The sequence below is a fragment of the Balaenoptera physalus genome (assembly GCF_965194825.1).
Source record: "Balaenoptera physalus genome assembly, chromosome: X".
In the NCBI taxonomy this organism is placed as follows: Eukaryota; Metazoa; Chordata; class Mammalia; order Artiodactyla; family Balaenopteridae; genus Balaenoptera; species Balaenoptera physalus.
In genome coordinates this window covers 36935992-36963678 of record NC_138903.1, presented here as the reverse complement: position 1 = coordinate 36963678, position 27687 = coordinate 36935992, and the positions used below count along the sequence as shown (strand labels likewise).

The following is a 27687-nucleotide window of genomic DNA, read 5'->3' as shown; positions in this document are numbered from 1 at the left end:
GTGCTGCTGGTTGTGGTAAAGAGAAGCAAACAGATTTGAGAGATATTTAAGGGGTTAAACTAACATGACTTGGTGATGGTTTGAGTACAGTGGTGACAGGGAGGTGGGTGTCCAGGAGAGTACCCAGGTTTCTTCAGTGGGTGGTGCTGCTGAGTGAGATGGAGGACCACGTTCGTGATAGAGGAGTGAGTGTTGAGTTTCAGGTGCCTTTTTGATAACTAAGAGGAGATGTGGAGCACACCACTGACTCTATATCGGTCTGGGGCCGAGAAGAGAGGTCTGAACTGGAGATCTATGCAGCTTTGAGTCATCTGCAAAAAGACAGTGGTTCAGTCAGGGTTCTAAAAGGAAACAGATGGCACAGTCAAATTAGGATAATTCAATGAGGATGAATAAAAGGAGTATATTAGGTTTCTGCTGCATAACAAACAGCACCATAATCTCAGTGGTTTAATAGAGCAAACATTTTATTTCTTGCTCACAGGTCTGTGGGTGGGTTGTAGTTCAGCTGATTTAGGCTGGGCTCAGCTGGGTCAGGCTGACACCAGACTTCATGTCCTGTTCATGTCTGCTCCCACAAGCCTGGACCCCTCAGAGAATGGCGCTATATCAAAGACTCAGAGTTGGCCTCTGCTGTCTGTGTTGTGGATGCTATGACACTGAGTTCACAAGATCACTGAGTAAGCAGCAGGGTAGCTGGAGGAAGAGGCTGGCTGACATCCAGGGGTGGGTCATCCAGTCTATCTAATTACTGAGAGCCTCCTCTGCAGTAGATGCTGTCTGGTGGGCATTTACATGGATATGGTAACTTTCATATTTTGGGCTTAGTCCCAGAGGTCCATCCACATACCTGCCCTCAAGACAGCCTTGTCACCAATTTTCCAATCTTGTTCCTTCCTAGTCCTTGACCGAAAGGATAACCCAATTGTCATTGCCCACGAGCCAGTGTGGATCCAGTCATCTGGCCGTCTTGGTCCCAACAAATAAACAACCAAATGTTCTACCTCCTGGGAGGATTTGCCTTCATCACCATTTTCAGGGCCACTCCTGAATGGGGTGTAGTATAGCAGTCAACCACTTCTGGCTGGTGCCAGCATACCATGAAGACCCATTTGGGAAGTGGACCCAACAGGTCATCGGGAATGGAGGCCGTGAGGCCACAGGTGTAACTGAATGAGAGGCACAGTAGCAGTAAGAGTAGGTACCATGGGAGTCTGAGCCACCTGCTTGGACAGTTTTCTCTTGTTTTCCTGACATATTAGAGCCTGGTTTTACATATTCCACTTCTGTTTTATAATTGAAAACTGCAATGCATGTCCAAGTTTATGGTTTGGTAGATCAGATAACATCTAGGTTGTAAAAAAAAACATTGAGTAGATGTTGAATTTTATTGAATGCTGTTGCATGGCTTACAAAAATAGGCATGCGAATTTTTCTTTGGCTCTGTTAATATCTCGTATCATAGTAATACATTCTTGCACACTGAACCACCCTTGTATTCTTTGTATAAACCCCATTTGGTGGTAGTAATTTATTCTTTTAATATGATGCTGGGTTTTATTTGACAATATTTTATTTCGGATTTTTATTTTGATATTCATGAGTGAGAAGGGTCTGTAGTTTTCTTTTGTGTGTGATTTTTGCTAGGTTTGATTTCGATGTTATCTTGGCTTAATAGAATTGTATTTCCTTCTTTGTCTATGGTCTGGAACTCTAAAAACATTAGAATTATCTGTTCCTTAGAGATTCGCTAGAATTCACTCCTGAGACCATCTGGCCCTGCTGTTTTGTGAAACTTTCCCATCACCTACCAGTTCTGCTGAGTCTCTTTGGGTCAGCCCATCCCTTGGTCAGGAAAGCTTTCTTGAACAGACCAAACTACCGGCAGGCAAGACCTTTGGATCAGTGTTTCTCAGAGTATAGCCTGGAATCACCTGAGATACCAGTTAAAAGGCCTTTGACCTTTTGAATTAAACTTTCTTAGGGGAGGGGCCAAGTTTGCATTTCGAATGGGCTCCCTGGGTAATTCTCCTGTACACTCTAGTTTGAATTCCCTGCATTATCGAGAAGCTTCCAGTTTCTCTGTGTTAAAGCAAAGACTATTCTGTCTTTAGGCCTCCCCACTCCTGGCTAGGCGCCTGTGAGCCAGGCAAAGCCAGAGCACTCGTTTTCCTTCCCTTGCCCCTGTATCTATTGATGCCTCAAGGAGGATTACGTGCCCAGCAATTCCCTTCTCCTTTCCCAAGAGCATCCTCTTTGGTCCTGTTTGTCCCACTTTACCAATGGTGCCTATTTGGTTGGAAAAGCTACATGACTGTGGCCAGAACTTCACTGGCCAGAAGGTCAGGGATGGGTAGTGTGACTAAGCATCCCGATTTACCCAGACTTTCCTATTTTAGCATTGAAAGCTCCAGGTCCTGGGAAACCCCTGAGATGCAGGCAAACAAGGATAGTTGGTCATCCTATATCCTGCATCAGAACTGGTATTATCATGTAGTCCATCCACCTTTCACCACATTAGCTGTCCACAGATTATTTCTGGGAAGTCTGGCTGGATGAGTAGGAAGGAACATCCTTCCCACCACCATCACCACTGCCCTAAACTACACTTAATGCCCTAAATTCTGGACCCCGCTCCAAACCTAAACAAGATTCACATGCACATTAAAGTTGGAGAAGCATTGCCCCAGAGCACTTGTTCTCAAACCTGGCTGCACAGCGGAATCACCTGGGGAGTTTTAAAAAATACTGATACCTGGGTCTCACCTCCAGTGATACTGTTAACTTGGTCAGAGTGTGGCCTGGGTGTCTGAATTTTTTCCAGCTTTATTGAGATATAATTGACAATGACATTGTATAAGTTTAGGGTGTTCAAGGTAATGATTTGATATAAGTATATATCGTGAAGTGATTACCACATTAAGGTTAGTTAACAAATCCATCACCTCATAATTTAAAAAATTTTTAAGATCTACTCTCCTGGCAAATTTCAAGTACATAATACAGTATCATTAACTTTAGTCACTATGCTGTACTTTAGATCCCCAGAACTTACTCATTTTACAGTTGAAAATGTGTACAATTTGACGGACATCTCCCCATTTCCCCCACACCCCAGCCCCTGGTAACCACCATTCTACTCTGCTTCTATGAGTTTGAGTTTTTCAGATTCCACATATAAGTGAGATATGCAGTATTTGTCTTTCTCTGTCTGACTTATTTTACTTAGCATAATGCCCTCAAATTTCATCCATGTTGTTGCAGATGGCAGGCTTCCCTCCTTTTTTATAGCTGAATAATATTCTATTGTATATATGGTATCTGGATTTTTTTAAAGCTCTCCAAGTGATTCTAATGTGCAACCAAGGTTGAGAACCACTGCTCTAGAGAATAGAGTATGTTCAGCCCAGATGCTAGGGTAGACTTGGATGACTGCCCAAACCTAACAATCTTGCACCACGTTGATTTTCTACCCCCTCCATCAGCCCTCTTAATAACCTTCAAAAAGGATAAAGGCTAGCACTTCAGTGGGCCCACACTTCTTCCCTTCTTATCTAATATCCCCTGATTCTATACCATACCATTCTGTACAATACCATACCATACTACTGTAAGTAACCAGCCACAGTCCTTGATGTTTCATTATTATTACAACAGTGATCAGACCTAGTCCAACTCCAATTACGTCCATTAACTTCTACCCAGCTCTTGCGCCTCTGGACTTCTATTGCCTTTGTGATCAGTACCATGCAGTATAGCACTGTATATGGGTTGACTCTTATTGTTCTCTAGTTATTTGGTCTTTATTTTATTAACCAATGCTCTTTTGGTGGCAAGTGACAGAAGCCTCACACAGCTTGGCTTCAATGAAAAGCCAGTATATTGACTCATAAGAGCCAAATGCAGATGTACCGACTTCATTCAGGCATGGTTGGCTGCAGGTCCTCAGATGATGTCATCAGAAAAAAACGCCTTTCTCTCTTTCCCTTAACTCCAATGTCCTCTCTTTAGGCTTCATTCTCAGGCAGGATCTCTCCGCTTGGTAGTGAAAATGGCCAGTCTAAGGTGCAGTAGGTTGAGGGTTTCTAATTCTCATCACACTTTGGAATCCCCGTCAGATAATTTTTTTTTTTCACATTATGCCTGGAACCCCAGTCACTCTACTCAGCTGCATTTTACAGAAATTCAGCCCCAGGAAGGGCAAATACATACCAGAGAACACAGACAAGCCCTGGGAACCCAGAAGATGGGCACTAAAGACCTCATTTATTAGACATTTACTCACCACCTACTATGTCTCAAGTTACAGTGCTGGGGACTTGGATGTATAAGACTCGATCCCTGTTTCGATGATCTCAGAGGGTAGCAGACAAGACAGACACACTAACGACCATAACGCAACATCGCAAGGACTGCTGTGCAAGTGTGGGATGGGGGGGTGTTTGGGGAACATACTAGAAGCATGTGCTGCCAATCTCTCTGGGCTCCAGGTTCCTCAGGTACAATATTTAAGAAAGATTGTGTTGAATGTTTTCTAAATTCTTTCCCAGCTTGAATTTTCTGCTGTTTATTTCTTTCCTTCCATGGTAATGGGGACATTTATTTAGCTTGGTGGGGATGTGGGTGGACTCCAGCTAAACGCACTTACGGATCACCTTAGGGGTTCTTTTAACAACAGGAGAAGTAGTTTCCAGAATGTCTGTTTAAAATGATTTATGTATGCTACAGAGGAAAGTCACTTAGAATGACAGAACGACAGAAGCAAAGGGTCGTGACTTGTAGGGAAAATGGAAAGTGGATGCGTTTAATGAGGATGCTAAAAAGTCTGCAGACTTCCATCAACCTATGGGAAAGGGCAGGAAAAAGGACTATTACACGAGAAGAATTTCTTTTTTTTATATAAATTTATTTATTTTTGGCTGCGTTGGGTCTTTGTTGCTGCGCGTGGGCTTTCTCCAGTTGTGGCAAGCGGGGGGCTTCTCTTGTTGCGGAGCATGGGCTCTAGGCGCGCGGCTTCAATAGTTGCGGCATGCGGCCTCAGTAATTGCATCTCACGGGCTCTAGAGCGCAGGCTCAGTAGTTGTGGCACATGGGCTTAGTTGCTCCGCGGCATGTGGGATCTTCCTGGACCAGGGTACGAACCCATGTCCCCTGCGTTGGCAGGCGGATTCTTAACCACTGCACCACCAGGGAAGTCCCCACAAGAAGAATTTCATTTGAATAGCCCATGTTCAAAATTTAGAGTGCAAATTGATGCTGAGACAAGGAAAGGGCTTTCATTTTATTTTGGCCTTCAAGTGGAAACCCGAATGTGGCTGGAAGTTTTGTGCTAAACCTTAGGTATTGTTCCACATCAAAATTTGAAGTGTTTCTGTTCCTTTATTCTTTGTATGTTATGTTTTCTGTTCTTCCTATTAGCTGTTAGAAAGCTGTCAGTCCTTTAGGAGGAAGTCTGTGCATAATAATAGCCACCAATTATAGAGCACTTAACATATGCTACTGTGCTTTTCACCCTTCTCACATTTTGCATACTTCACTTGCTTAATCCTCTTCCTCTGAGTAGTAAGTGGGTACTGTCATTATCCCCATTTTACACCTGTGAAAAGAAGATCTCAGAGAAGTTGAGATAACTTGCCCAAGGTCATGGAACTGAGAGACACAGAGGCAAGACAGAGATTTCTGACTCCAGAGCTCATCTGATGGTAGATGATAGAGATAGATGGTTGGATGGATGGATGGATGGATGGACGGGCGGAAGGACGGACAGACAGGTAGGTAGGTAGGTAGGTAGGTAGATAGATAGATAGATAGATAGATAGATAGATAGATAGATAGATAGATAGACAGACTGATGAAGAAGTCCCTACTCTTAGCTTTCAGTGATTTAACTAGAATCACAGACTTAGAAGAGGTCTTAGGGAGGTGGTCAAGTTGGTCGCAAATTGAAACCTGGAATTCTCACATGGCTGCCCTCGCCCAGGGCACTGAGCCACCATAGAGAGGCCCAGGGGTTAGCCCGACTGTAGACCCTCCTTTAGCCCCCACCTTTCAGAGGAATTTCTAGGCCTCTTGAGGCAACCAATAGTATGTTTCCCAAGCCTTTTGAGTAAGAATCACCTGGGGCCATTAAAAAATTCAGTGTTGCATGTTGAAATGATTACATGTTGAAATGATAGTATTTTGGATATACTGGGTTAAATAATACATTTTATTAAAATTTATTTCACCTGTTTCTTTTTACTTTTCAAAATATGGCTGCAGAAACATTAAACATTACATATGTGGCTTGCATTATATTTTACAGACAGAGCTGCTCAAAGAGTGTGCCAACCAGAAGGGCAGTTCCGAAGGGACTGAAAGTAGGGTGGAGAGATTGGGCAGGAGGTCCGTGGAGCTGCTTTCTCCTCCCCATCCTTCCCTGTCCCCTTCACCTTCCTCAAAGCAAAAAGGGCAATTTATTTGGGGGTGTTCCATAGTACCCAAGGCCAGGAGACAGCAAGAGAGGGATTGGGGTGGAAATGCTTTCTGTCCCTTATTTCTGCCTTTCTCTCTTTCTTTGCATCTGTTCCATTTTCTTTCTCATGGCAAATCCACCATCCCCACTTCCTGGGCTGCGTGGCAGAAAATGGCCTCCACCAAGGGCCCTCAAGCTTAGAGTTCTTGAGTTAGATACAGAAGCCAAAGTGAGTTTAAGTCTTAAGAGTCAGAATTCCCAGGGAAGGATTGTGATTGGCCCAGGTTGCATCTAGTCCCTTTCCAGACTAATCAACTGTGCCCAGGGCGCCATGGGCACATTGTACTAAGTCAGCTGTCTGAGGATAAGAACCTCATTACTAGAGTGGGAGGGGCAGGGTGATTCTTGGAAAACCAGGGAGGTGGGGGGAATAGGAATATGCTAAGCAGACAAGCACATGGACTAATTGGCATTCACTCAGTGGAACTTCTGAAACCAGGCAGTGTTGGCACCTATGCCCACATGAAATGCTGGCCATGACAGGCAGCACTGTCTGGTCCAACACTCTGGGCCTGTGTTTGTTATAGAATGAATTGTATCATTCCCCCCAACCCCATCAAATTCATATGTTGAAGCTCTAACCCACAACTTGACTATATTTGAAGACAAGGCCTTTAGGGAGGTAATTAGGGTTAAATGAGGTCATAAGTGTGGGGCCCTAATCCAGTGGGACTGGTGTCCTTATAAGAAGAGGAAGAGATACCAGAGAGCTCTCTCTCTCTCTTCCCTTACACAGACACAAGGCTATGTGAAAACACGACAAGAAGGTGGCCGTCTACAAGCCAGGTAAAGAGGTCTCACCAGAAACAAATCCTGACAACACCTTGGTCTTGGCTTCCTAGCCTCCAGAACTGTGAGTAAATAAATTTCTGTTGTCTAAGCCACCTATTCTGTGGCATTTTGTTATGGCAGCCCGAGCACACTAATATAGTATTCTTATTAAATTCTAACTTACTGCCTGTTTTCCATTAAGCACCAGTTTGATTTCTCTGAAATTAGTAGCAGGCTTTTGTGGAATGCACTCATAGGAGAAGATCTTGGGGATCTAGGGCTAGGCAGAGTTCTTAGACTTGATGCCAAAAGCATGAACCATAAAAAGAAACATTGATTAATTGGACCTCAATAAAATTAAAAACTTTTGATCTGTGAAAGTCTATGTGAAAAGGTTGAAAAGATAAGGTACAGCCTGGGAGAAAATATTTGCAAACCACATATCTAAGGACTACCATCTAGGATATATTTTTTAAAAAATCTCTCGAAACCCAACAGTAAAGAAAACAAACAGTCCAATTAGAAAATGGGCAAAAGACATAAAGAGACACTTCACTGAAGAGGACATGCAGATGGCAAATAGACACATGAAAAGATGTAGAACATTATTAGCCATTAGGGAAATACAAATTAAGACCACAATGAGATATCACTACACACATACCTGAGTGGCTACAAATTGAAAATAGTGACAACACCAAATGCTGGAGAGGATACAGAGAAACTGGATCTCTCATATGCTGCTGGTGGGAGTGTACAATTGTACAGGCACTCTGGAAAACAGTTTATCAGTTTCTCAAAAAATTAAACATGCAACTACCATAAAACTCAGCAATTACACTCCTGGGCATTATCCCAGAGAAATGAAAACTTATGTCCACACAAAAACCTGTACATGAATGTTCATAGCAGCTTTATTTGTAATAGCCTAAAACTAGAATCAGCCCAGCTGTTCTTCAACAGATGAACGGTAAACAGACTGTGTATTCCATACTATGAAATTTCACACCATCTAGTATTCCATACCATGGCTGAATCTCCAGAGAATTATGCTGAGTATAAAAAGCCAATCTCAAAAGGTTACATACTGTGTGATTGCATTTATAGAACATTTTTGAAATGATAAAATTTTAGAAATGTAGAACAAATTAATTGTGCAGGGAGTCAGGGACAGGAGTGGGAGAGAGGTGGGTGTGGTTATAAAAGGGCAATGGGAGGAGGGATCCTTGTGGCGTTGGGACTATTCAGTATCTTGACTGTGGTGGTGGATAGATAAGCCTACACAGGTGATAATACTGTATAGAACTTAACACACACACACACAAGTACAAGTAAAATTAGGGAAATCTGAATAATATCAGTGGATTATATCAATATCCTAGTTGTGATATTATTATACGGTTTTCCAAAATATTACCATTGGTGGAAACTGGGCAAAGCATACATGGGATCTCTCTGTGTTATTTCTTACAGTTGCGTGAGGATCCACAATTACCTCAATAAAAACTTCAATTAAAAATATGTATTACTTACTGCAGGATGAGGCAATGGGTTTGAAAGCTACCACAGTTCTCTGTAAAGAACTTAAATGTCCATTCACCACACAAAATTTTTATTGTTTCTTCCTCTTAGCTTCCATTATAGTGCTTATCATACTGTGTATAATTATCTGTAGACTGTCTCCCTGACCACACTGAGCTACTTAAAGTTGGGGCCATGATTTATTCTTTGTAACCTTAGTGCCAGCTGCATTTAAGCCTCAATATGCTTTGGTTGAATTGAATTATTCAGCTCTATATACACCATGGAGTTTTGCATGTAATAAATCTTCAATAAATTTTGTTGATTTGAACTGCACTGTAGTGTAGGGAATGAGATGTCTTTTTGCTTTGTTCCTCGGATAAAGGTAATGACAGTGAGGGCATTTCCATGGCATATCTGTCCTCCATTCTAAGATGCCATGTCATTAGTTGACCATCAATTTAATAAGAGATTTTAAGGGGGGAGAAAAGAGTTAGGTAGTACGTTTGATTTCAGAAATGTTAAAACCTGAGGCCATGGTGCTCCTTTAACTCAAAGAATGATGGTAATGAAAGAAAAGTGACGTTACAGTCTGAAAAGCTACCTTTTTGTCCTGGGAGATGCTGGTTGGTTTCCTGAATTGGATACTGTATTGGAAAAAAAAAAAAAAAAAAGAGAGACAGAGTGGGAGGAAGGGAGGTGGGAGAGAGGGGGAGAAAGAGAGAAAGAAAGAAAAGAAATTTCCCCAAGTGTAGGAGGTAACTATTGGAGAAAGGGGCATGTCTGAAGTGAGTTATACCATATGAACACAAAAAATCTGGAGTGTTTTTTTAGCTAATATTACTCACTGAAACCAAAGGATGGAAGATTATGCGTTCCTGCTAGCTGATGCTGCTGACAGCATGCTGTTTGGACAGAATCCCAGGAACTGCAGGCAGAAGCATAATTTCGCTTTAACTCTTTAACTGCTAGTACATTCGCTCTCCTTGTTTTTTCCAAATTTCAGTCTCCTTAGGTCTCTGTTCAAATCTTCAGAATAGTTCTTGTTGCTAGTTACAATAAAAATAAAATCATTTCCTTCTATGGTATGGTTTGGTATTTGCCCCCCTGAACAGTTTCTGGCCCCTTCAGAAAAATTCACCTCATTGGCCAGCAACAGATGCTTGGAATTCCTCCCTGGCAATAGGAATTCTCCTTTTCAGCCTTCACTTTTCAATGCAAATAATCTCAGAGTGGGGATACAATTTGCTGTAATGTAAATCAGTTTGTCAAGAGATTAGCAATGAATTCTTGCTCACACAAATAAATTACAAAATGAAAAATTTATGAATAAAGGACTGTATTAGGGACTATGGCCTCTAGAGCTTGTTGACAGAGAATAATTTCTTTTGGACACTCATTTTCTGGCATCTGTCAAGCAAGCGTGAAGTGCAGTAATTTTAAGGTAAAGTTCAATTCAGCACCTACTGTGTTTCAGGCACTGAACTAGGTACTGGAGATACAAAGTAATATTTCCTACACTTGAGGACATCAGGATGAAGTGCAGGGAATAAGATACGTGAAGGGCAATTATAATATAAATGCTAAGTGTTGAAGGATAGCAGAAAATGCAACTCCAAAATATGCCACTGTGCCATAAGGATCATTTTGAGTTGAAGGCAATTGAGAAGAAGCAGATACAAGAAAAGCTTTCTGCGCTCCCCCTATTTGCCTAAAAGCAGGATATAAATTTGTAAAGGTGCTCCCCCTCCCCTCTCTACCAAGAATGACAAAATTTAATAACTGGGGACAACTCTAGACCCTCATCAGCTCAGAGACAGGGCCAAAGAAATCTATGTACCAAACCTTACTAAGTAGTCCTTAATTTCCATTAGTTCTCCCCAAGCATTTGCCTTCCCACAATTTTCCACCCTAGAAACTCAAAGTCCTTCTCCTTTGTCTTGTTACATCTCTAGAAATGTATTGTTCTTTTGTTCTGACACTATATAAGCCCAAGTTCTAACCTCCCCTTTGAGTTACTCATCTTTGAGTGCTCCCATGTATCATGTGTGCATGATACACATGCTAATAAACTTCTGCTTGTTTTTCTCTTGTTAATCTGTCTTTTATTAGTCTAATTTACAGGGCCCCAGATAATGAACCTAAGATGTATAGAGGGAAAAAAGATAGGTGGAAAAAGGTGAACCATGACCTTTAACTAATATCATACACAAAAATTAACTTGAAATGGCTCAAAGGCCTTAACATAAAAGCTAAAACTATAAAAATTCTAGAAAAAGAATTGGAAAAAATGTTGTCAGTTTTAGGATAAGCAAAGATTTCTTAGATGGGAAATCAAAAACACCAACCATAATAGAAAAACATTTGACAAAATGAACTTTATCAAAATTAAAACGTCTACTCTTTATTTTATTTTATTTTTTTAAACATTAGCTGTTTTTTTTAACACATATTTATTTATTTATTTATTTATTTGGCTGTGCCAGGTCTTAGTTGCGGCATGCGGGATCTTCGCTGAGGCGTGCGGCATCTTTAGTTGCAGCATGCGGAATCTTTAGTTGCGGCATGTGGGATATAGTTCCCTGACCAGGGATCGAACCCGGGCCCCCTGCATTGGGAGCATGGAGTCTTAGCCACTGGGCCACCAGGGAAGTCCCTCTACTCTTTATTTTAAAAAATGAAAAAGGCCACAGACTGAGAGAAAATATTCACAATACATCTATCTAATAAACGTCTTGTATGTTGAATGTACATAAAAAATGCACACAGCCCAATAAGACAAACAATGCAATTAATGAGTCAGCAAAAGATTTGAAAAAAGATTCACACATGAAAAAGATACATGAAATAGACCTAAAACTAGTAAGGGAATTGAATCAGTAATCAAAAATCTCCCAACAAAGAAAAGTCCTAGACCCAGTAGCCTCACCGGTGAATTCTACCAAACAAAGAAGAACTCTCACCAATCCCTCTCAAACCTTTCCAAGAAATTGACGAGAACGCTTCCTAACTCATTGTATGAGGCCAGCATTACCCTGATACCAAAGTAAGACAAAGCACCATAAGAAAACTACAGACCAACATCCCTTATGAACACTGAGGCAAAAAATCCTCAACAAGATACTAGCAAACCTAATTCAGCAGCATATTAAAAAGATTAAATACCATGACCAAGTGGAATTTATTCCTGAAATGCAAAGGTAGTTCAACATCAAAAATTGGTCAATATAATATGCCACACTAACAGAATGAAGGGAAAAAACCCCACGTGATTATCTCAACTGATACAGAGAAAGCATTTAACAAAATCAACACTCTTTCATGATAAAAACACTCAACAAACTGGGGCTAGAAGGAAACTACCTCAATGTAATAAAAGCCATATATGAAAAAAACATAACAAACATCAAACTTAATGGTGAAAGACTGAAAGCTTTTCCTTTAAGACCAGGAACAAGGCAAGGGTGCCTGCTTTCACCACTTCTACTCAACATAGTACTGAAAGTTCTAGCCAGAGCAATTAGGCAAGAAAAAGAAATAAAAGGCATCCAAATGTCTTTGCAGATGTCATTTACAATGGCATCAAAACTTGGGAATAACCGAGGAGATGAAAGAGTTGTACAATGAAAACTATAAAACATTTCTGAAAAAAATTAAAAGACATAAATAAATGGAAACACGTCCCATGTTCATGGATTGGGAGACTTAATATCATTAAGATGTTAACACTACTCAAAGCAATCTACAGATTCAGTGCAATCGCTATCCAAATACCAATGATTTTCTTTTTCAGAAATAGACAAACGCATCCTAAAATTCATATAGAATTTCAAGGGACCACAAATAGCCAATAAAATCTTGAAAAAGAAGAACAAAGCTGGAGGCGTCACACTTCCTGATTTCAAAATATATTACAAAGCTACAGTAATCAAAGCAGTACACTTTCATGGTAAAAACTCTTAACAGATTAGGTATAGAAGGAATGTACCTCAACATAATGAAGACCATACATGAATGCTGACAGCTAACATCATACTCAGCAATGAAAAGTTGAAAGCTTTTTCTCTAAGACCAGCAACAAGAAAAGGGTGCCCTCTCTCACCACTTCTATTCAGTGTAGTACTGTAAGTCCTAGTCAGAGCAATCAAGCAAGAAAAATAAATAAAAGGCATACAAATCAGAAAAGAAGAAGTAAAATTGTCTGTCTTTGCAGATGACATGATCTTATATGTAGAAAATCCTAAAGACTCCACAAAAAAACTGTTAGAACTAATATATGAATTCAGTAAAGTTTCAGTTTATAAAATCAACATACAAAAATCAGTTGCACGTCTATACACTAACCATGAACTATCCAAAAAGGAAGTTAAGAAAACAATCCCATTTAAAATAACATCAAAGGGACTTCCCTGGTGGCACAGTGGTTGAGAATCCGCCTGCCAATGCAGGGGACATGGGTTCGATCCCTGGTCCAGGAAGATCCCACATGCCGCAGAGCAACTAAGCCCATGCACCACAACTACTGAGCCTGTGCTCTAGAGCCTGCGAGCCACAACTACTGAAGCCTGAGCACCTAGAGCCTGTGCTCTGCAACAAGAGAAGCCACCACAATGAGAACCTGTGCACCGCAACGAAGAGTAGCCCCTGCTCGCTGCAACTAGAGAAAGCCTGCACACAGCAATGAAGACCCAACACAGCCATAAATAAATAAATAAATATATTATAAAAAATAATAATAAAAAATAAAATAAAATAGCATCAAAAATAAGAAAGTACTCAGGAATAAACTTAACCAAGGAAGTGAAAGACTTATACACCAAAAACTACAAATCATTGATGAAAGAAATTAAAGAAGACACACACAAAAATGGAAAACATCCCCATGTTCATGGATTGTGTAGGGAAGGAAAAATAATTTTCCTTCTACCTTTCTAGGTTCTTGGTTGAGACACACCCCCCCACCCCATAATTAAAGACAGATTAACAAGAGAAAAACAGAAGTTTAATAACGTTTACCTCTTGAATACCTGGGAGATACCCAGGAAAACTGAGTTACTCTCTGAAATGGCCCAAGACACCACCTTAAATATTATCTTCAGTTAAAGGCAAAAGAAAGATGTTGGAGGGCAAGGGAGCCAGTTATGGGAGGTTATCAGAAAAGGCACAGTAAACAAGGGTAAGGTTGTTATGCAGATTTAAGTATGTGCCTTCTCCATTGATAAGCGTTTCCTGTGATTTAGAGCTATTATTCTCTTCCTGGTACAGAGAGGGAGACACACAAATGGAAATTTCCTTTATAAATGTAAATGTCCCTTACAAAAGGATAACTTCTACTTGTTTTTCAGAACTTCTCCTGTGCCTGCTGTTTCTTAAAAATAACCTGTCAAGATAATTCTTTTTTGCAAAGAGGCATATTTTGGGGTCTCATATTCTGCTCCAGTTCAATTGGAAGACTTAATATTGTTAAAATGTCCATACTTCCCAAAGCAATCTACAGATTTAGTGTAATCCCTCTCAAAATCCCAATAGCGTTTTTCACAGAAATAGAAAAAATTCCTAAAATTCATATGGAACTGCAAAAGACACTGATTGGCAAAGGAATCCTGATAAAGAAGAACAAAGCTGGAGGCATCACACTTCCTGATTTCAAACTATGTTATAAAGCTACAGTAATTAAAACAGTATAGTACTGGCATAAAAACAGACACATAGACCAGTGGGACAAAACAGAGGAACCAGAAATAAACCCACACATATATGGTCAACTAATCTTTGCTAAGGGTACCAAGAATACATAATGGAGAAAGGATAGTCTCTTCAGTAAATGCTGTTGGGAAAACTGGATATCCACATGCAGAAGAATGAAACTGGACTGCTATCTTACATCATATAATAAAATTAACTCAAAATAATTGAAGACTTAATTGTAAGACTCAAAACTGTAAAACTCCTAGAAGAATACATAGGGGAAAAATTTCCTTGATATTGGCCTTTGCAATGATTTTTTTTGGATATGACAGCAGAAACAGAGGAACAAAATCAAAGATAAACAAGTGGGACTACATTAAACTAAAAAGATAGTCACTGCCTCACTTGCAAGATGTGTATAAACATGAGAGACCTATGGGAAATTGTCTTCCATCAAAGGATACATACACTATAATACTGCTTAGATTAGTTTTTCTCATTTAGTCTTATTTAAAAAATTTTTTTTCGTGGTAAATATATACAACATAACAGCACTAAGATTTGTCCAGGGTGTGCAAAAGATTCTGTCCTCTTTCACACAACAGTTGCAGAGATGTGTGAAGGGAGGGGAATTCATGAACATTATGGACAGAAACCAGACAAAGCATTCAAAGTTTGGCTGGTTCACTTGGAAGATGAGAGAGTGACGCTAATAATGCTTTTCAAGGAAGAAGGCAAGAGCTGTGCTATCCTCTGGCTCAGCCCCTCCAGCAGTCTATCATGTCTGCCTTAGATCCACTAGGAGAAGATAACGAAAGGTCTCAGAGGTTTTTTGCAGTTGGTTCTGGCTCCTATAAGAGAGCTTTGGGCCTCCCAGGGAGGTTTCCCCAAGACAGAAAAACGGCCATGGGAAGCCACGGATGAGGCATTGACTAGTCTTCAGGCTCTTACTGCCTAAGGTTGGGTTTACAATTCTGGTGAAGATGACCCACTGGAGAATGAGAAATTGACCCAATCAAACCTAGGTACATTCTTACAGTCAACCCTGCTGCCCTGGAAAACTCCCCTCATGTTGAAACCAGGTGAGAGCATAAGAGATGTTATCTTGGGACTTCCCTGGTGGCACAGTGGTTAAGAATCTGACTGCCAATGCAGGGGACACGGGTTCGAGCCCTGGTCTGGGAAGATCCCACATGCCGTGGAACAACTAAGCCCACGTGCCACAACTACTGAAGCCCATGCGCCTAGAGCCTGTGCTCCGCAACAAGAGAAGCCAACACAATGAGAAGCCCACCCACTGCAATGAAGAGTAGCCCCCGCTCGCCACAACTAGAGAAAGCCCGTGCAAAGACCCAATGAAGACACAACGCAGCCAAAAATAAATAAATAGATAAATAAATTATTTTTTTAAAAAAAGGGAGAGATGTTATCTTGGTGATGGGACAACAGATGCCCTGGATTAAAGTGGAGTCCTCAAAGAAGGTTGCTGCTGTGCAAGCCAAGCCCGTGTCAGCCATGGGGTGCAAACCCAATAGCTCCAGCCAGGAAGCCATGTAGCTATGACTAGAGTAAAGGGGTCCCCAAAGCTGAAATCGATGGTGTCAGCCATAAGAACTTTGCTGCTTAACGTAAAGTGTTGGGTGGGTTAAAAACATTGGAAGTTTGTTTGGTTGCATCACGAGCTGCTGCCACACTGCTCAAATGCAAAGCCCTTTTTACTTAATAGCACACAGCCACTTTCTCCCTCCATGCCCCCAATCTCTCCCTCCTCTACCCTAATCTTGGCCACTTTAAGAAAAAAGTGATTTAGAAGTGGGGCCACGGTTTTACCAACCCCAAGCGGGATTGAATACACCCATCCAAGGGGAATTTGGGGAAAGTGAAGGATTCAAACGTTTATGGCTCTGTTGGATACAGATGCCCAAGTCACTATCCTACCAGACCTGGGGAAGGAAAAGGCCCTCAGATCCAGCTAATAGTGCTTATGCATGGTTGACAGTGGGGAAGGAAATCTAATTGGTGGAGTCCATTAGGCCAATTTAATGTACTGTCATTGTTTCTTCCTCATCTGAATGTATGGTAGGAATTAATGTGTTATATCCCCATCTCATAAGTGCCAGAGGCAATTTTTGACATTGGGAAGAACAGCACAGACAGAAACAGTGGGAAGTTGTCTTGGTTGGTTCAGGATGCTATAACAGAATAGCATAGACTGGGTGGCTTATAAACAACAAAAATTTATTTCTGACGGTTCTGGAGGCTGGGAAGTCCAAGATCAAGGTGCTAACAGATTCATTTTCTGGTGATGACCTGCTTCCTGGTTCATAGATTGATCATCTTGCTGTGTCCTCACATGGCAGAAGGGGCAAGGGAGCTCTCTGGGGTCTCTTTATAATGGCACTAATCCCATTCATGAGGGCTCCACCCTCATGACCTAATCACCTCCAAAAGGCCCTACCCTCTAAAACTATCACCTTGGGGGTTAGGTTTCAACATATGAATTTTGGGAAAACACAAAAATTCAGTCTATAGCAGAAGTGTAAATAGATTTTCAATCCACCTCCCTGTCTTCTCTTATGATTCACCAGAAGCTAAAGAACCCCCAGGAAGAGAAAGGGAAATAACAGCCTTGATTAAAGACTTAAATGCATCAGACGTGATAAGTGATGCAGTATCTCAAAATGACAGCCCTCAATGGTCAGTAAAAAAGACTAACAGGAGCTGAAGGCTTATAGCAGATTATTACCAACTGATTTCAGTTGTTGCTCCCATAGCCCAGGCTGTTCCAGACATTGCGACTGCAACTGAATCCACTACACAGGCTGATGACAGGTGGTATGCAGTTCTTAGATGTCACTAACACCTCTGTGCCATCTTACTGACATTTGAGGATCAAGGTCAGTTTGCATTCAGGTAGTAAGGCCTCCTATATATGTTTATGGTATCCCCCAGGGGTACCTAAGCTCCCCTGCCATTTGGCACCATTTGGTGAGTCAGGATTTGGCACGAGTTCCTCTACCCGTCCACGTCCAAAGCCTTTACTATATGGATGATGCTTTGTTGGCAAGTCAAAAGCTTAAGGCTCAATGACCTTGATGGTTAAGCTACCAAACCATGGAGGTAGCCAGGAAGAGTAGATGATAATCCCAACAAAATTCAGGGGCCTTATCACCAAGCAAAGTTTCTTGGGACTAAGTGAGTGGATTTGTAAAACTCAACCCCTGTGGTGGTTATGGAAAAACTGCTCTCTCTTTGGCCCTCCAAACCAAACAGGAAGCCCAGCACCTTATTGGACTCTGTGGGTACTGGAGACAGGATGTGGCTCACAAAGGCATGCTGCTTGGTCTTTTATATCAGCTGACCTGCTAATCAGCATCCTTTGAGTGCGGCTTATACTAACAGACCATGTTTGAAGCTGTCTTACAAGCTATGGCTTGCTCTCTACCTTTAGGGTCCCATAAATTTAATGATCATGACGGATGATTTGCTGATTAAAGTTCCTGGCAATGGGAGGCAGCCTCCACCCAGAAATGCCCCTTGGGGTTTTGGACTAATCACCTCCCTGACATGGCTGCTAGAAACAACCCTTTAGAAAAGTAGCTGTTAGCTTGCTTCTAGGCTCTTGTCAAAACTGAACACCTGACCCATGGAGGCTTTGTGACTCTCCAACCTGATATCGCCATTTGGGAGTAAGCCAACTTGAACTCCATGAGTAACAAGGTGGGATGGGCTCAATAAGCTTCACTTGTCAAAAGGAAGTGGTATATTCAAGAAAGCAGCTGGCCTGGCCCAAGTAGCATCTCAAAAGTGACGAGTATCCCTTTGGGAGATAATTTATCCCCCACTCTCTTGCCTGAAACAAAGCTAATGGGACCCTTGACTCACAGAAGTTCCCCTAATGCCTGGGCCTGGTTCACTGATGGTTCAAACTGAAACCCAGTGGTGTCCACTGGGATGCTGCAGCTGTTCAACCTCACCACCAGCTATGCAGAACCAAAAATGTACATGGCTCCATTTAGTGGGCAGAACTCAAGGCCATTCTCATAGCACTGATCAATATTTCCTTTGATGAACCTTGTTCTATTTTCACTGACTTCTTGGCTATTGCCAATGGCCTAGTTGCTTGGTCTGCCACTTGTAAAATAATAAAGACATTCCTCTTTGTGGCTGTATACTGTGGAAGCAGAACATGACTTCTGATCAAACCATCTGGGTCACTCATGTCAATGCCCATGGAAAGTCCAATTCTCAGATGAGACCATCTGAAAATCAAGCTGCTAATCAAGGCTGCGCTGCCCAGATTATCACCATTGCAGCTTAGATCAGACATGGCAACACATTCACCCTCACAGATTGGGTACAAAATGAAGAAACGTATGCTTCTATTGCAGAGGCTACCACTTCATGCCAGGCTTGTGACTCTTGCTAAAAGTTGACCCATTTGTCTCACAATGAGGGAGGCCACGTTACATGAGACACTGACTTCATCTGGTCCTGGAAGATTAACTACATTGGACCTTTGACCCCCTCTCAGGCCTATCAGTGGGGCCTCACTGCTGTTGACACTTTTTCAGGTTACTGTCCTGCTGTTCCAGTCTGATCAGCTGAGTCCAAACAAATCACTGTGGCCCTTAAAGCTAATCTGTGTCATGTGATCAGCTTCCCAGACCATTTGCAGGCAGGACAATAATGCCCCTTTTGTGGAAAAAGCCACACACAATGGGCTGATTGTCAAGGTATTCAATCATCCTCCCATGCTCCTACCATCCACAGGCATCTAGTGTTGTGGGTTTTGACCAGCCTCCTCAAAAATCAACTTAAAAAGATTTCTGACTCTATTTTCCTCACCTCTTTCTGGTCTATACACCTTAGTAAGGCAGTTTGGTCACTGAATGAAGTTTTCCCCAAAAAAGGATCATCCCTTTTCAGCTACTTCTTAGGTAGCCAAGGACAAAAGAGATGGGGTTATTAGAAACCTATTTTGAAAAGTTAGAACTTCATCCTGATCATTTCTAGGCATGGTACTTCTTTCTTTCCCTAATGGCAACCCCAAGCCAGCCTGGTTGATATACTCCTTGGGTGACAGCTTAGTCCAAAAAGGGCCAAGAGGATTGAAACAATTCTGGTTCAGCTATCTGGATTCTCTGTTGTACTGCCATGGTCTAGATCATAAGGGTAATGATCACTTGGTTGAGTAAACTGCTCACTGAATCTCCCTACAATGACCTACATGGGCCAAAGTTGGGGGACATAACAGGTCTAAGTTTTATTAAAAAAAACCCTTATCCCTCTTGCATCTGACCCTTGTGGACAAAAAGTCTGGGTATGAGCAATGGATGATTGGAAGAAGGTGAAGTTATAGCTGCTGCAATGAGCCACACCAATTTTGTGGAGAGCAACACCAGCACAGGGCGAGGGAGCACCTCAGATGCCAAGATGAGCAGAGGAGGGAGGGACACTAATGACCTTTTGTCTTTTAGAGCCATCCCTGGAGCCTTCCTCATGAAGGAAAATGCCCTGGTGTGGCTCTCCATAACTGTTTTGCTTGTACACTTTATATTTTAACTGACTGCTGGGTTTGCTGCCCTCTGCCAGACATCTCTGGCCACAATTTGATCACCATTACCCTCAATCTTACTGAGAAGTCTATCAGAAACGGCAGGGCGGGCCCTAGCTGCTAAACCTTCGCGCTAAACACCTGTCAGCACCTCAGATATCTTTTCCCAACTTCATTTTCATAACCATGACTCATTTCACAGGGTAGACAAATGTCATTCGGCTGGTGGTGTGGACAAATGGAACAGATTGGATAACTGCCCTCAGACTGGTTTCCCAAAAATGAGCACTAGACTCAATTATTCAAATACAATTGAGAATCTAAGGTGTACCAGGTGTCTGGGAAGCCACACTGGAGACACTTAATCTCTGTTCCCCAGGATGTAAGTCCCACTTGGGAACCCTGACAATTGTCAGGCTTAGATTGACAAGTGTCCTCATGATGTCCCTTTGTTGGTGGGTAGAATAATAGTCCATCCTTTCACTGAGGGAGCTCTTTATCTCTCATCCCCGCCATGCTTCTTGTTTGCTGAGAACAATAAATCCTCCATCAGTGCAAGATTACCACTTTGGTTTTGGCTTTTTCTTTGTTCCTTCTTCCCTTCCCAGATTTAATTATCTTACCTCAGCTATGCATTTTAAAGGACATTTATTTGATTTTATCCAGAATTCCCATGTGTTTGTAGTTGAGAGTTTTTAAGATAACTAGGACAACTGGCATATCATACATGAAACAGAAGTGCCCTCTCTGATTTACTTTTTTCCTCTATTCTGTATAGCTTAGCTCTACTCTCTACCCCTTAGCTTCTGCCAATGCACAGTTTCTGCTTCTCTGTAACCTGAGTTTTTTCTGCCCTGAATGGTCCCAGAACTAATTCATGGCCTCTCTCTAGACATGGGCTCATCTTCAGCTTCCTCTGCCATTTGTTTCATATTTTCTAAAAAGAAGTAGTATGATAAAGCTGATATGGAGCAGGGCCCTGTGGGGCTCCTGGGCACAAAGGCTTTCTGTGTCCCCCGTTTCTTGGATTACAGGAAACAGCCTTCATTCAGCCTCCATGACCTTCCCTGAGTTCCAATGGGCAGATTCAAGCAGCTGTTAATTAGGGAAGGGAGGGGATGCGAGACCAGGGAAAAACAAACAGTCAAGAGCAGCCTTGGGGCAAGGTCCTGTTTTCCCATCAACGGATACACACAACAATATCTTTGAGCTATTTTGCAGATCTGAAACCCCCTCCAGGTGGGAGAAGTTAACGATTAACAATGATATGCTTCCCACAATCATGTAGAGCCCAGACCAGTTGGACCTGAAAGTTGATGATGCTGACTCCTAGTTGCCTCACCACCAACCCATCAGAAGAATGTCCATGAGCTGATCACACCCTCTTTGAACAATTACTATAAAACTTCTCACTATCTTCTCCAAGTGGGGACACATAGTTTTTCGAGGCAGGAGCCTGCTGTGTCCCCCTTTGCCTGGCAAAGTAATAAAGCTATCCTTTTCTACTTCACCCAAAACTCTGTCTCCAAGATTTGATTTGGCGCCAGTGTACAGAGAAGCGGAGCTTTCAGCATCAGAGCCAATTTGGTGTGTGGGGCCAGGCTACATCAGAGCATCAGAGGTTCCTGGCCTGTCTATGGATTGGCTCATTGGTCAAGTGCCCACCCTGGCTCAGTCAGTTATGACCATGACAGGGGTGGGGAAGTGGGGTGCACTGAGTCACATGGAACAAAATATGGGGCAGCTTTCACAACAGGAGCTGAAGGTAAGGGAGGTTCCCTTAGAAGAAATTATGGGTGGGGAAGGCATTTGGTATATCTAGAGGTCGTAGAGGGTAGAGCAAGTGATTAATATATCTGCCTTTTTGGAACCTGCATCCCCTCTTTCTGGAGGTGGAGGGATCAAGAATACAATAGGTTGGTGAGTTAGACTAGAAAGTGAAGAAACAGAGACCACCAAGTATGACCAATCCCAGGAGTCTTTAAACCTTTATCTTGGAATCCCTTAAAAGAAACTACTTAGCTTTTCACACATTTGGAAGTTATCTAATATTTTTCATTATAAGTTTAAACAGTTGTAAATTATTTGTATTAGTTATGGTTAAAGGCTGTGTGCTGTGGCAAAGAGATTCCCAACATTAGGAGCTTAAAGAATAAAGCAGTTTATTTCTTTCTTATATAATGGTCCCAAGTTTCAGGCTAGTTGGATACTCTGGCATCTTCAACCCATGGTTTCTAAGGTCACTCTAGTTACTATTCCAGCTAGCTGAGAGAAAGAAGAATCCCAGAGTCAGGGAATTTCTCTTAGGTAAGGGAAGCTGAAGTTCTATCACTTCTACTCATATTCCATTGGTGAAATCTTTATCATATGACCATGGGTTCCTTTTGCTGTGAGGGAGACTGGGAAATGTAGTCCTATGCCAGGTGGCCACATCATAGCTATGGCTTTACTGTTATGGAGGAAGGGAAAATAGAATTTAATGAGTGTGGCTCCCAATGGTCTGTATAAATATAAACAAAAAAAGTAATTATCTGCTCCCTCCCTACCCAATATCCAATAGTGATATGGGAAGAAGATAACTATAATGAAACTCTTATTTGGAAAAAGGAAGAATTAGTAACACTAACAGTCATTGATCCATAGTGATTGTTATGCCCACTTAGCAGGTAATGCAAAGACTCCTACCCCTGACAGTAGATTAAATTCCTTGACTAGCCTGACTGCCCTGATTCTACTGACAGGGAGAATCTCCATGTTCGTTATCCTCTAGGGAGCCTGGCCTTGCTCTCTGGGAGTTTCTTCTTTGTCCATTTTCCCCCATGATCACACATGAAGAGGAAGTTGGGGAAATACTCTTCTCGGGAGCTGTATCATTTTCACAACTTGGTTCTTGCTATTGCAAGTTTTCCCAAATATTACCATCCTTTTCATCACCTAGAAAATTGGTAATGCTGCATTAGTTAACATTCTACTGTTGTTGCTGGGATTTCCCAAGCCATAGGCACCTGTTTTGCAAGTTTTGATGCTGGTACTTCTTGATCCCAACAGAGGAATTTGAACCTTCATTAATATCAAATCCATGCCTTGCTGCTCTGTGCCTTTTGCAAATACAGTAATTTTTCATTTCAATGGCAAACGATGGGATAATATTTTGCAAATGTTTTAAATAGCAACTGAACTTAACAGATATAGTATCAATAGTGCATATAACCCAACCAAAGTGATGGCAATATGAATTACTATGGTTAAATTCCTGCATGTTTCAACAATTACATCAGGACAGATGCTTGACAAACAGATTGTAATTCACTATCAATTGTAAGACACTTCTGATTTCTGGAATGTTAAAATGTGAAAAAAAGGGTGTCTTAGAATTGATGAATCAAAGAGATACATGCACCTCAATGTTCATAGCAGCATTATTTACAACAGCCAAGACATGGGGACAACCTAACAATGAATAGAACAACAGATGAATACATAAAGAAGATGTGGTATATATATACAATGGAGTATTACCTGGCCATAAAAAGAAGGAAATCCTGCCATTTGTGACAACATGGATGAACCTTGAGGGCATTATACTAAGTGAAATAAGTCAGACAGAGGAAGACAAACACTGCATGATTTCACTTACACGTGGAATCTAAAACAAAACAAAACAAAACAAAACAAACAGAAGACCCAAACTCATAGAGAAAGAGATTAGATATGTGGTTATCAGAGGCATGGGATGGGGTATGGGAAAATTGGATGAAGGTGGTCCAAAGGCACAAACTTCCAGTTGTAAGATAAATAAGTACTGAGGATGTAATGTACAAAATGATGACTGCAGTTAACACTGCTGTATTGTATATTCTGAAAGTTGCTAATAAAGTAAATCCTAAAAATTCTCATCACAAGAAAGAAAGTTTTTCTTTCTTTCTATCTATATGAGATGATAGATGTTAACTAAATTTATTGTGGTAATCATTTCACGATATATGTAAGTCAAATCATTATGCTGTACACTTTAAACTTATATAGGCTGTATGTCAATTACAGGCATACTTTGTAGATATTGTGGGTTCAGCTCCAGACCACCACAATAAACAAGTCACATGAATCTTTTGGTTTCCTAGTGCATATAAAAGTTATGTTCCCTGGCAGTCCAATGGTTAAGACTTTGTGCTTCCACTGCAGGGGGCACAGGTTTGATCCCTGGTCGGGGAACTAAGATCCTGCATGCTGCATGGTGCGACCAAAAAAAAAGTTATGTTTGTACTATATTGTCATCTAATAAGTGTGCAAAAGCATTATGTCTAAAAAACAGTGTACATACCTTAATTAAAAAACACTTTATTGGGTTTCCCTGGTGGCGTGGTGGTTAAGAATCCGCCTGCTAATGCAGGGGACACGGGTACAAGCCCTGGTCTGGGAAGATCCCACATGCCGCAGAGCAACTAGGCCTGTGAGCCACAACTACTGAGCCTGCTCATCTGGAGCCTGTGCTCCGCAACAAGAGAGGCCACGACAGTGAGAGGCCTGCGCACCGCGATGAAGAGTGGCCCCCGCTCGCCGCAACTAGAGAAAGTCCTCGCACAGAAAAGAAGACCCAACACAGCCAAAAATAAATTAATTAATTAATTAATTAATTAAAAAAAAAAAAGTAGTCTCAATCTTTAAAAAAAAAAAAAAAAAAAAAAGAATCCGCCTGCCAATGCAGGAGACGCAGGTTTGATCCGGGGTCTGGGAAGATCCCACATGCCGCAGAGCAACTAAGCCCATGCGCCACAGCTACTGAGCCTGCACTCTAGAACCCATGAGCCACAACTACTGAGCCCACGTGCCACAACTACTGAAGCCCACGCGCCTAGAGGCCGTGCTCCACAACAAGAGAAGCCACCGCAATAAGAAGCCCGCGGCACCACAACGAAGAGTAGCCCCCACTCTCTGCAACTAGAGAAAAGCCCGTGTGCAGCAATGAAGACCCAATGCAGCCAAAAATAAATAAATAAATAAATAAATTTTAAAAAACCACTTTATTGCTAAAAAATGTGAACCATCATCTGAGCCTTCAGTGAGTTGTAACCTTTTTGCTGGTGGAGAGTCTTGCCTCGATGTTGATGGCTGCTGACTGAGCAGGGTGGTGGTAGCCAAAGGTTGGGGTGTCCGTGGCAATTTCTTAAAATAAGACAACAGTGAAGTTTGCCACATCAGTTGACTCTTCCTTTCATAAACAATTTCTCTGTAGCATATAACGCTGTTTGATAGCATTTTACCCACAGTAGAACTTCTTTCAAAATTGGAGTCAATCCTCTCAAACCCTACTGCTGCTTTGTCAACTAAGTTTATGTAATATTCTAAATCCTTTGTTGTCATTTCAATAATCTTCACAGCATCTCTGCCAGGAGTAGTTTCCATGTCTAGAAACCACTTTCTTTGCTCATCCATAAGAAGCAACTCCTCATTTGTTAAAGTTTTATCATGAGATTGCAGCAATTCAGACACATCTTCAGGCTCCACTTCTAATTCTAGTTCTCTTGCTATTTCCACCACATCTGCAGTTCCTTCCTCCACTGAAGTCTTGAACCCCTGAAAGTCATCCATGAGGGCTGGAATCAACTTCTCCCAAATCCCTGTTAATGTGATATTTTGATCTTTTGTTCTTAATGGCATCTAGAGTAGTTTTCCGGAAGATTTTTTCAATTGACTTTGTCCAGATCCATCAGAAGAATCACTATCTATGGCAACTATAGCTTTATGAAATGTATTTCATAAATAATAAGACTTGAAAGTTGAATTGACTCCTTGATCCATGGGCGGCAGAGCGTACGTTGTGTTAGCAGGTATAAAAACAGCATTAATATCGTCGTACATCTCCATCAGAACTCTTGGGTGACTGGGTACATTGTCAATGAGCAGTAACATTTTGAAAGGAATCTTTTTTTCTGAGCAGTAGGTCTCAACAGCGGGCTTCAAATATTCAGTAAACTGTGTTGTAAACAGATGTGCTGTAATCCAGGCTTTGTTGTTCCATTTATAGAGCAGAGACAGAATATATTTAGCATAATTTTTAAAGGCCCTACAATTTCCAGAATGGTAAATGAGCGTTGGCTTCAACTTAAAGTACCAGTTGCCTTAGCCCCTAACAAGAGAGTCAGCCTGTCCTTTGAGGATTTGAAGCCAGGCATGGACTTCTCTAGCTATGAGAGTCTTAGATGGCATCTTCTTCCAATAGAAGGCTGTTTTGTCTACACTGAAAATTTGTTGTTTAGTGTAAACACTTTCATTAATGGTCTTAGCTAGATCTTCTGGATAACTTGCTGTAGCTTCTATATCAGCCCTTGCTGCTGCACCTTGCACTTTGATGTTCTGGAGACAGCTTCTTTCCTTCAGTCTCATGAACCAACCTCTGCTAGCTTCACACTTTTCTTCTGCAGCTTTCTCACCTGTCTCAGCCTTCATAGAATTGAAGAGAGTTAGGGCCTTGCTCTGGATTAGGCTTTGGCTTAAGAGAATATTGTGGCTGGTTTGATCCTCTATCCAGACCACTAAAACCTTCTCCAAACCAGCAGTAAGGCTGTTTCACTTTCTTATCATTTGTGTGTTTATTGGAGTAGCACTTCAATTTTCTTCAAGAACTTTTCCTTTGCAATCACAACTTGGCTAACTGTTTGGCACAAGAGGCCTAGCTTTTGGCCTGTCTCAGCTTTCAACATGCCTTCCTCACTAAGCTTAATTATTTCTAGCTTTTGATTTAAAGTGAGAGACGTGCTACTCTTCCTTTCACATGAACACTTAGAGGACATTATAAGGTTGTTAACTGGTCTAATTTCAATATTGTTGTGAGTCGAATCGAGAGGCCTGAGGAGAGGGATAGAGACTGAAATGGCTAGTCAGTGGAGCAGTCAGAACACACAGCATTTATTAAGTTCACCTTCTTATATGGGCATGGTCCGTGGCTCCCCAAAACAATTGTAATAGTAACATCAAAGATCACAGATCACCATAATAAATTTAATAATAATGAAAAAGTTTGAAATATTGTGAGAATTACCAAAATGTGACACAGAGACACAAAGTGAGCAAATGTTGTTGGAAAATGGTGCCGAAAGATTTGCTTGATACTGGCAGGGTTGCCACAAAACTTCAATTTGTAAAAAATGCAATATCTGCAAAGCACAGTAAAGTGAAGCTCATTAAAGTGAGGTATGCTTGTACACAGTGAGCCCTCTGTATCCAAGGGTTCCACATCCATGGATTCAACCAACTGAGGATCAAAAATATTCGGGGGAGTTCCCAGGTGATCTAGTGCTTAGGATTCATTGTTTCACTCCTGTGGACTGGGTTCAATCCCTGGTCGGGGAACTGAGATCCCACAAGCTGCACTGTGCGGCAAAAAAAAAAAAAAAAAAAAAAAAAAGCAATTCGGAAAAAAATTCCAGAAATTTCCAAAAAGCAAAACTTGTATTTGCCACATGTAGGCAACTATTTACTATTTATAGCATTTACACTTATTGACATAGCATTTACATTGTATTCGGTATTATAAGTAATCTAGAGATGATTTAAAGTATGTGGGATGTGCGTAGGTTATATGCAAATACTACACCATTTTATAGAAGAGACTTGAGTATCCACAGAATTTGCTATT

The 27687-nt window shown here is 41.4% G+C and overlaps 1 long non-coding RNA gene across 1 annotated transcript in view; it reads left to right on the top strand.

Moving 5' to 3' along the window:
• The window catches only part of LOC309652649, a 183150-nt gene extending 158468 nt beyond the window's left edge, over positions 1 to 24682 (top strand). Inside the window, exon 3 of the long non-coding RNA XR_014258848.1 lies at positions 7251 to 24682. This is a non-coding gene — a long non-coding RNA (uncharacterized lncRNA). The remainder of the gene's footprint in view (positions 1 to 7250) is intronic.
• Positions 24683 to 27687: the final 3005 nt, after the last annotated feature.